This window comes from Mytilus galloprovincialis, chromosome 12, assembly GCF_965363235.1.
Source record: "Mytilus galloprovincialis chromosome 12, xbMytGall1.hap1.1, whole genome shotgun sequence".
NCBI classification, from domain to species: Eukaryota; Metazoa; Mollusca; class Bivalvia; order Mytilida; family Mytilidae; genus Mytilus; species Mytilus galloprovincialis.
In genome coordinates, this window is record NC_134849.1 from 61,303,386 (window position 1) to 61,315,518 (window position 12,133).

Below are 12,133 nucleotides of genomic sequence, written 5' to 3' on the forward strand. Positions count from 1 at the left end.
CTAAAAAACGTAAAATCTGAAATTTAAAAAAAAAGTCAACAGATTTAAACAGTTCACTAAACTGTCATAAAATTTTGTTTAAGTGTTTATGAGTGATTGTCCGAAAACTGGAAAATCCCCCCTTTTTTAAGCATAACAAAATTTCAGGAAACCTTTTTAGATAATAAGGACATACTATGCAGATGTGCATATCGACAGGAAATTATGATTCAAACTTTTTCTAGGAGTTATGCCCCTTTGAACTTATTTGCTTCAATATACTACTGCAAGTTTGTCATCGCATCTCCTCTCAAACTGCACAATAGAATTTTATGAAACCTTTTTAGATAAGGACATACTATTTAGATATACATATTTTTTTTCTAGGAGTAAGGCCCCTTTGAACCTATTTGCTTCAATATACTACTGCAACAGTTTGTCACTGCATATCCTCTCAAACCGCACAACAGAATTTCATAAAACCTTTTTAGATAATAAGGACATACCATGTAGATGTGCATATCGACAGGAAATTACGAATTATTTTTCTAGGAGTTGTGCCCCTTTGAACTTATTTGTTGCAGTATACAACTGCAAACAGCTTGTCATTGAAACTCCTCTGAAACCACACAACAGAATTTCATGAAACTTTGTAGATAATAAGGACATACTATGTAGATGTGCATATCGACAGGAAATTATCGTGATTTAATTTTTTTTTCTTAGTTATTTTATTTCTCTAGTGGCAATGTGGGGACTGACTGCCAAAGCGGGGCTGGCTTCAGTTATTTGCAATATAATCCACCAATGAGCCCCCACCCTATGTCGGACTCTGTAACAATCATCCCATCAACCAAATATTTTGAAACATATTTAGAATTCAAGAAACAGACAAGTCCATGAAAATGAGGTTAAGTTCAGATAAACCCTGCAAGACAGACATATTTGTTATTCATTTATTATTTTGTACATAAATCACCCATTAGTTTTCTCATTTTAAATGTTTTAAATTGTTCATTTGTCATTTCGAGACCTTTAAAATCAACTATGCAGAATATGTTTTACTCATTATTGAAGTCCATATGGTGACCTACAGGTATAGTTATTTCTGTGTTATTTGGTCTCTTGTGTCTCATTTACAATCATATCACATCCTCTCATTTGATATTTTAATTTGTGATAAGACATTTAATAATCATTTTATACACCAAATATACATGAAGATGACCTATTCATTACACAATATTGACTACTACATGTACCTATTAGTATTTATTATTTTTGAGTATATGTCCGACATGCTGACGACGGACAGTCAATGGTATACCATAATATGTCCTGAAAACTGGTGTTAAAAAAAAGGCTCAACTAAATCAAATTTTTTCAAATTTGATTTTATTCCTCTAATATCTATGAGATCAAATTTATAAAACATCTATTAATATAATTAATTTCAATGTACTAGTATACATGTACGAATTGTTGCCATTTATACATCATGTACATGTACAATCATTACATGTAGCTGATCAGCTCTATATTTTCTTTATTTTAATTCTCCTTCACTGTTTTAGGCCTAAATTAAAATATTGTTTGTTTGCCCTTTTCCGACCCTATGTTTTGAAACAGGGTAGGTAGGTAGGTAAAATATTTTATTTTTTTCCCCCAAAAAATAACTTGGGTCGGTATATTTTTTGTCATTGGTAGGCAGGTAGGTATAATATTTTATTTTATAGATACAAAATCTTCATAATGTCATTTTTGTCTGTTTTGCTTTTGCTAAAAAGTTTCTGGGACTATTTGTATAATAGTCCCAGGAAGTTTTGAAAAAAATATATCATGTAGAATGTGAAGTTAATTCACATGCACTACTATTTTGTTTTCAAATATCAAAATATATTTTCAACGTTTATATGCCTGGAACTTTGAAGAGTTTTAACTTGCACTACTATTCTGTACTACGTACCTTGTTCGCTTACCTCTACCTAAAGGTTTTCTGTAAGAGTTAATATTGTCCTGGTAAAATATGACCAGGCAGACATACATTACTAGTAGAAAAAGTCCCTAGAGTGTTTAAATTTTCGGTTGTGCCTATGTTGCCAATAAAAATGCAACAAGACTTGAAACTCAATTTTACATCGCATTTATAAATGAAATGTATGGAAAACTTGGGCGATTTTACTGCCAAATATTCTCCACTTTAAAGGCGTTTGTCACCTTTGGTTCATGTCAGATATAATGAATATAGCAATACTGGTCGAAGGCATCGTTAACATAATCATCCTGATCTACGGATCACAAAAAGGCCAAGGACGTATGTTAGTTATACGTCCTTGCAAAAGGCCGTCCTTACATAGAATACAACGTCCTTTTACAAAATAGTTTGTACACACGTTGATAGTTTTGTAAATGAATCCTGCTCTTCAAGTTTAAAGATACAGAGTAACGTACATCATATCACGATTTCAAAGCGTTCAACATCGATTTCAAACAAATGCTTTGAAACTCTAAATGCAAGTGTTCATGTCAAACGCTCACGTGATACCAAACGGACTAGACGTTATACGATAAAGGTAAAACCCGAGGATTCCGGTAAAAAAAGTTTTGAGCGGGAAATACAAATATAAGATTTTTGGTAGGAACGAAAAAATAAAATAAAATAAAATCTTGCTGATAAATACAAATAAAAGATTTTCAGGCGGAACGAATTTATAGGGTCGGTCGGTAAAGGGCAAACAAACAATATTTTAATTTAAGCCTTATTTATAAGAGTAGACTCATATATATGATCTGTATTCATCATTGGGACAGGTAGCTATATATATAGGTGAAGTAGGTCCTTTTGGTTTGATTTTTTAAAGGATTTTGACAGCACTAAAGCATATACATGTAGTTCCAATTTATAGTTGATCTTAGCTCCTTAAGTGGATTGTGGCAACACATATTGCATATATACATGTAGAATGTTGTTCTTAAGTTTCAGCACTTTACGCATAGTTTCCGGTTGCAAGACTAGAATATGATACTGGCTTCTCATGAAATTCTGTCAGTTCTTTGCCAATAGTTTCCAAGTAAAGTTGAACATTCCAAGCTCACTCCTTCCATTTGCAATGTACATGTACAAATGTACTTGCAGCCTGAAATTAAATATCAGAGTAATTCTGTCAGAAAATCAACAATTATTGACATTCAAAAGCATATAGATGTAGACTAGTTCATAATGGTAATGTGTCCATGGGACACAGATGAGCAGCCGCTTGCATATAAAGGATGAAAAGGGTGACACCACCCAAATTTGTACTTGATCTGAGTGTTGTTGTAGTAAGCATTGCATATAAGTTTCAGAACATTTGGATGAAGCAAACTTGTGTTAAAGAAAGGAACAAAATTTCAGCATTTTTTTAATTTGTAAAGGGGCATAACTCTAGAAAAGTAAAAGCGACCCCACCAAAAATTCAAACTTCATGTGTGTTTGTTGGTACAATGTAGTAAGCATATATATATGCATTAATTGTGTAATTAGTTTCATAACATTGGTAGAGGCAAACTGAAGTTGGAGAACAGAAACCAAATTTGGGAGGTACATGCAAGTTTGATAAGACTGACAATGCAAAAAAATGGTCTAAATTAATATGTGTTTATTTGATAATAGGTTCGTTTTCATTTATTTTTGTTTTCCCTTAGAACACATAAAATATTTTTTTATAATTTAATTTGGTTGAATATACATGTATATCGAATTTCTGAACAGAAAATGATGAAAATGAGACACAAAAAAAATATAACCAAAAAATAAACCTGTGATAATACTGCTTCTATTGGTACCAGGATGCTTAAAATCAATCCAAAATATTTTTTTTTGAAAAAATGTATACACCTATAGTTGTTAATGTCTGTGTCATTTTGGTCTTTTGTGGATAGTTGTCTCATTGGCAATCGTACCACATCTTCTTTTTTATATTATATACAATATATATGAACAGCTAAAAACTCAAGTGACAAATACTTATGGCCGCATTCTGTACATGTTTAACCCTGATACTTCTATTACTAGACCTTAAGACATTTTTGTATACCTAACAGAATTAGGGGGGGGGGGGTTAATGGTAAACAAATTGTGATTGATAAAGATGAATCCTTCGTTTGCCTCCTACTGTAGGGTTTATCATTTACAAATTAGGCCAATTATATCATAATCTCAAGAAAATAAAGAAGTCAATCAAACCCCAGACCTTAATAGAGGGGTGGACAGGGGTACCGGCTGTTTTGCCAGACAAGCTGGGGCTAATCTCGGACTAATTTGAACCTAACTTGGCTACGAAATAAGTTATTAAAAATGATGATTAAAAAAGACTAATTCATTGACACTAACCATTGCTAACGGTAGCGTAAAAATGACAGTAGATGTCATCCCTTCCTCTTCGGCCGTTTGCACACGGATATTTTGCAAAACTGGCCAGACATGTTTACAACTTGTCTGTAAAAGGTAAAATAAACACATAAATAAGATACCAGCTATAACGATCTATAATATTAAACATGGAACAGAAATTGAGCCCGTGCAAGGTTTCAGCCGCAGTGATTTTCAACAGTAGCGAGTATTTTGAGACAACCCCCAACTTGTATTTTTCGTTATACTGATAACATTTGGCTGCCTAATATATCGAAATCTATGTTTTCTTATGTAATAACTCTACCTTCATCGTTGTATATTCGCCACAATGTCTTTTATGCATGTACATGGTCGTATTCATCAATATAGTATGCTGCTCGGCAATGGCGACCTTGAAATTCCTCTGGTCCGATAATGGCGCCAAATTAGAGGGAAGCAACTCGCGCCAGACAAAATTACCGTATTTCACCAAAATAATCAAAATTTCACTTTTTGATAACAAACAGTAATACGATAACCACATTTATATTCAGCAATCGTTTATTGATATACTTACAAACATTATTTTATTAAAGCCATCAATAAAGAATTCACAATTAAGTAATTAATGGAGTGCAATGAAATCAGACCTTGTGGGGTAGAGGGGTTAAACAAAAGCTCGTAACTTTTTTAAAAGCCTGGTGACCCTCATTTTATTTTACCTTAAAATGTTCGAAAAGTTCATAGCTTTGACATATCTGTTTTTTAAAAAAATCTACCGGGGAAATTTTACGAACAATCGATTAAACCAATATTTTTTGCCTTTAACTAAAATTAGAAAATGCAAAATTTAGACATTAATCTGAAAATAAAAGGATTTTTAAGTCAAAAACAACCAAGGGAAAGGTTTACATTTCAAATTCTAATGTTTTTTCACATAAAAATCATACTGACTTGGTTTTAAAAGTCTTTGAATTTGATGTAACGGTTATTGTTGGAAGGGTGGGCATGTTTGGAAATAGGGTCAAAATCGCACATTTCACTTCAATTTGAGGAGAAAACGAGCCTGGTGACCCCCTTTTTTCTTTGCATTTTTGGATTCAGCATAAAAAAATCTACAGAATATGTGAAAATAAAAAAATTCTACCGGGGGTCACTATTGGGGTGAGCCACCTTAAACGATACGATATACGCTAAACGATACGGTATACGCTAAATGAAACGATGTACGCAAAATCATACGATGTATTGATTCCTTAGGCTATAATACATCGTATTAAAATTTTGAACTTGTTGCCTTTTGTTGGCTGTTGTTCGTGTGATTCTTTGTCAATTGTGTTCTCCAATTTATTTATATTGTAGTCCTGTGTTGTCATTTTGATGTTATATTTCACATGGCCATAAAAGTGCGAGGTTTGGCATGCCACAAAACCAGGTTCAACCCACCATTTTTTCTTTTAAAAATGACCTGTAGTAAGTCAGGACTATGGCCATTGTTATATTATAGTTCGTTTCTGTTTGTATTACATTATAACGTTGTGTCGTTTGTTTTCTCTTTTTTTTGAGTGTAAATTCACATTGCGATAAGACGTGTCACGGTACTTGTCTATCCCAAATTCATGTATTTGGTTTTGATGTTATAAATATATGTTATATTTGTTATTCTCGTGGGATTTTGTTACATTTTAGTGTTATGTCGCTGTTCTCCTCTTATATTTAATGCGTTTCCCTCGGTTTTAGTTTGTTACCCCGATTTTGTTTTTTGTCCATGGATTTATGAGTTTTGAACAGCGGTATACTACTGTTGCCTTTATGTACGATAGAAGGGCGCTTATGTTATCGTTTATGGTATGGTTTATGGTACATGGTTTCGTTCGTACATCATTCGTTCAGCGTCCGTACAACGTTCGGTCAGCGTTTCGTTTGCATTCGTACATCGTTCGGGAAGCGTACGTACATCGTTCGGGCATCGTCCGTACATGGTTCGGGTATCGTTCGTATTGTTAACGTTTACGTTACACGGACTGTAAGTGGTAATTACATACTTGATAAGTGAAATGACAGCTTTATTATCTACACTCCCACGCAAATTGTTTAAGTTCAAGGTTTTCTCGCACTAGCATGATCGGCGTACAGCGATTTGAATGTTATAGATTACACACAGGACAGGTGCAGTATTTATCTTAATTTTTGGACAACAGTTATTTATTTTAAAATATTTTTTTTATTCCAATTAAAGGGCTCACGAAGAGCAAAGTAATTCATTACAATGATTTTGTTAATTGACACAATAATGTTGATATAAATCATATATAAATATGAATACAACCATCTCAATTATAAGATGTTAAACAGGAAAATATTCTCAACGTCTTAAATAAAACAATATCTGTACTATATTCAATTTGATAGTTTTCTCATTTCAAAACATTTATTAATATAAATTGCAATACTTTTCAATACCTCTAGGTTTTCTTGAATAAAAAAGCATGATTATAGGAATAAATATTCTTATATTGTAAAATTACAATAGTGGTAATTTTAAAGTCCTAAATTTGTATATTAGGTTATAAAAAAAAAAAAAAAAAAGTGCCTAACAAGATTTTGTGAGGTAGACGAAATTGACTTTAAAACGATCGTATTGACTTTTGATGTGCAGAAATAGGCAGATCGGACATATTTTGACTTTAGTTACTTACTTCTTAAGTTTGGGATTAATTGTAATCAACATATTCCAATGAGACTGAAAAATGCTTTTTTTTATTATGATAAATAATAATTTTACCTGCCGTAGTCGTGTGTAAAATATATTTCGGTATTTCTCTTACGAAAATGACTTGTTTAATGGAACAAAACGTATTATTTGTAAACTTTCTCTTAACTCTTCACAATAGGCTTTTAAAAAATAACCTTTCAACTGTATATTCCGAAAATTTTGTGAAAATCGAATAAGTGGCAATTCTTAGCTTTCATACCTTAACTTTCATTGATAAAACGTAATATTGACTCGTCCAGTGTCCAGTTTGAAGGTCATTTTAGTTACCGTACACATTCATGCACGTTCTATAGTGCCTAACAAGATTTTGTGAGGTAGACGAAATTGACTTTAAAACGATCGTATTGACTTTTGATGTGCAGAAATAGGCAGATCGGACATATTTTGACTTTAGTTACTTACTTCTTAAGTTTGGGATTAATTGTAATCAACATATTCCAATGAGACTGAAAAATGCTTTTTTTTATTATGATAAATAATAATTTTACCTGCCGTAGTCGTGCGTAAAATATATTTCGGTATTTCTCTTACGAAAATGACTTGTTTAATGGAACAAAACGTATTATTTGTAAACTTTCTCTTTACTCTTCACAATAGGCTATTAAAAAAATAACCTTTCCAACTGTATAGTCCGAAAATTTTGTGAAAATCGAATAAGTGGCAATTCTTACCTTTCATACCTTAACTTTCATTGATAAAACATAATATTGACTCGTCCAGTGTCCAGTTTGAAGGTCATTTTAGTTACCGGTCACATTCATGCACGTTCTAATTAATCAATAGTCGTGTATGAAAAGCATAAACAAGTTTGAAGGTAAACTAATAACAACTTAATCCAATCAAATTGCCTACGATTCAATAACAATGACCAGTCCACATCATAAAAATGTATAGGGGTAAACTGGGTAGGGAGAAAATGTCAGATATATTAAGTTCATTATTTTGCAATAACGAGTAAAAATTTGTTAACCAATAGATTTGTTATAATTTCATAATCATGTCGTTATGTATTGGTATAGTTTTTGGATCTTTCATTAGCGTATTTAAGGCTGTAGAAAGTTTGGCCTTCAAAAGTCAACATAATCATTGACTTTATAAAGAAAATTCGCCTTTTTAAAACATTGAATGTTTCACAAATAATACGCGACAACAAAGCAAAATCATTTCTTAAAACACTGCAAAAAAAAATAATTCTGATTGATGCAGTGGTATTGTCATAAATTGCACTGGAGTGAACAGTGGTACATCAAACGTCGAATTCCCTCACACAATGTTATCACACACTATAATTAATCAATAGTCATGTATGAAAAGCATAAACAAGTTTGAAGGTAAACTAATAACAACTTAATCCAATCAAATTGCCTACGATTCAATAACAATGACCAGTCCACATCATAAAAATGTATAGGGGTAAACTGGGTAGGGAGAAAATGTCAGATATATTAAGTTCATTATTTTGCAATAACGAGTAAAAATTTGTTAACCAATAGATTTGTTATAATTTCATAAACATGTCGTTATGTATTGGTATAGTTTTTGGATCTTTCATTAGCGTATTTAAGGCTGTAGAAAGTTTGGCCTTCAAAAGTCAACATAATCATTGACTTTATAAAGAAAATTCGCCTTTTTAAAACATTGAATGTTTCACAAATAATACGCGACAACAAAGCAAAATCATTTCTTAAAACACTGCAAAAAAAATAATTCTGATTGATGCAGTTGTATTGTCATAAATTGCACTGGAGTGAACAGTGGTACATCAAACGTCGAATTCCCTCACACAATGTTATCACACACTATAGTAAGATCTTGATACACCTCACAGATTTTCCCTTAATTTCATATTTACAGTGCGACAGTGTTCTTATCAGTCTCGTCGAGCTCATTGTACGTGAAGTTTTTTATTCGCAATTATGTATTTCAGAAAGTCACTTTTTCATCCAAAAAGAAAAAAACCCACCAAAACGATATTAGACTTGAAATAAAAGCATGGTCTGAAAAAAATAGTTTGTTGTCAATTTTGGCAAAATAACTTTGACCCTTTTATTGATATATTTAGACTCGTTAATATATATATATACGAGTCTAAATTGAAAACTACGTTCAAACCTATGATTGCGTTGGATAAAACCCGCAATTTTTATACGTGTGCATGTAAAACAAATTTCGTTGTAGAAGGGTCTAAAAACAGCACAAACAACATTTTCCAAAAGACCAAAAAAGTGAAAAAGTATATTTAAACAAAACGCATTTGACTAACAGGTCGAACAACTGATGTTCTTTAACCCTGCTGACTGCCATTGGCGATTGCCAAATAAAATTGATCACAAGATGTAACAAAATGGATCTTAATATAAATTTAATACTAAACAGAAAAAAATTAACTTGTGGCCACGATGTTATGCCACAAACATACGGTGTCAATATATTTTTTAGTACACCAGATCCGGATTTCGACAATAAATGTCTCTTCAGTGATGTTTGGGATCGAAACGGAATTTTGAAGGCCATATAAAAAGTACCCTCATTTTTAGAAAAAAAGTATTCTCATTTTTAGATAAACTCTTGAATTTTAAGAGTCAATATAGGATGAACGGATCATATAAACCGGAGGGAAAATATGATACAAGCCCAAACGAAAAAATATAAACGAGTCTAAATTGAAAACTACGTTAAAAACCGCAATTTTTTATACGTGTGTATGTAAAACAAATTTCGTTGTAGAAGTATATACATGTATTAAAGTTTTTAAAAGTTTATATATACATGTATATCATGTACTGTAGTACGCCGCTAGATTAAAACTGACGAGGTGTCATAGAGTGCAACTTTGCATATTTATTTCTTATCTAAGATCTGTATTTAATTGCCCACATTAATTTTCTATATTAAAGAGTGTTAAGTATTTGTAGATTTATTGCTTTAGTGAACTTTAGCAAACTGTCTGATTGACCGTTAAATTTAATGTATGATGCAGCAGTGTTTTAACTGTAATCATTTCTAATTAGAAGCCGTATAATTTATGTCTCTGTTTGTTTATATTCTGTCCCTATACTTGTGATCTGGAAATGAATGACGATTTAATGTGTGAGAAAGTCATAAAGGTAACCAGGGCCTTCACGATAATAAAAGTGTGTGAATGTGTAGATGCGAGAGAATTGAAGATAGTTAGTGAAAGAGAATGGACGTGTCTCTGTATTAACAATGTAATTTAATGAAAGTATATATATAGTGAACTTGTTTATAATAAATATGTATATATGAACACGAGTCTTAAAAGCCAGTGCCTTATAAGAGCTCCGTGACAGAGGAAAGGTAACACACGGCCAGCGAAAGCTCTTTTTTAGAGAGCCCAGGTGGTCGTGTGGTCTAGCGGGACGGCTGCAGTGCACGCGATTTAGTGTCCCGGCGGGAGAAGAACCAAAAATTTGCGAAAGCAAAATTTACAGATCTAACATTGTTGGGTTGATGTTTAGACGAGTTATATATATATTATATATATATATGATATATATATATATATATGTGTGTTTTCGGGCGAATTACATTTGCGCGCGTTTTGGGAATTCATTTATTAAATTACGCCGTTGCTCAATATTTATTGTATTCATGACATTTTTCCAGTAACACGGTTCATGTACATCCATATGAAAATGTATTCAATAAATGTATTATTCAAAACTATAATGTATTATTCAAAACTATAATGTATTATTCAAAACTATAAAATATCATCTGTGAGTGTAACTGCATCTGGTAAATTTGAAGTGATGACACTTTTTCTGTTTTATCAAATCAAATTGCTCTTTTGATAAGATCAGTATGGTGGCCGGTTTATACTATTTCGCAATTTCGCCCTTCATATTCAATAGGGCGAAAACGCTAAGTAAAAAAAAAACGCGAAATATTTTTTCTGTACGATTTCCCGCAATCTAATTAAAAACCGATCTCTCATCGCTCCTGTTTCTGATATGTCGCGTGGGAGATCTAACGAAACCCGCTTTGAGGTCACATGTGAGTGACCTCGTAGGTGTGTCTTTTTCGACCAATGAAATTGAGTCATCCACGATCTTGAAAGATTAACGTAAGGTAAAGGGATGTAACTCATTTTATTTACGACCAAATCGTCAGTCAAAATAATTCATAATTTTTTTTGATTGGCTTATCAATAGGTCGTCAACTCATTTCCATATAATTATAAATTCATAACTTTTAGTTCACTCACATGTGACATCAAAGCCGGTTTCGTTAGATCTCCCACGCGACATATCAGAAAACGGGAGCGATGAGAGATCGGTTTTTAATTCGATTGGATTTCCCGCCTCTGCGTTTTCATGTTGTCGACTTCGCCTTATCGTTTTTGCGTTTTCGCGTTTTTGCGATTTCGTGTTTTCGTGTTTTCGCGTTTCGCCTTTTGTTAGAAGTGTTTTGGAGACGTTTTTTTTCTCCCTTTCTTTTATGTAAAATTTTGTTGCATATACTAACGGGATCTAAATACAAAGTAGATCTGTAAGTCTTCATCAAACACTGATATGCAAAATGAGATCTACAGTGCTGACATTTTCTAAAAGCGTGTCAAAGTTATGAATGCTATTACTCGGTCATTTCCTCATCTGTTCATTACTGGAAATGTAAATAAGTGATTGCTGATATACCACCTTTATATATATACACTGGGTTGTTATTGGTTAATATACTTTAATTGTATTTCGTTCTTACTTTTTTACATAAATTAGGCCTTTTGCTTTCTCGTTTAAATTGTTTTACATTTTTCATTTCGGACCCTTATATAGCTGACTGTGTAGCATGGGTTTCGATCATTGTTAAAGGCTGTACGGTGACATAAATTTGTTAAGATGTATACATCATTTTGTGTCTGGTGGAGAGTTGTTTTATTGGCAATTATACCATATCTTCTTATTATATATATTATATCTATACATGTACAGTAGAGATCACTTCTAACCTCTCATTAAATCTGTCAGGAGAACTGTTCTAGAACA

General features: G+C 32.4%; 1 protein-coding gene across 1 annotated transcript in view; it reads left to right on the forward strand.

Moving 5' to 3' along the window:
- The window catches only part of LOC143054480 (uncharacterized), a 292,275-nt gene that overhangs the window by 148,372 nt on the left and 131,770 nt on the right, over positions 1-12,133 (forward strand). The window lies entirely within an intron of this gene.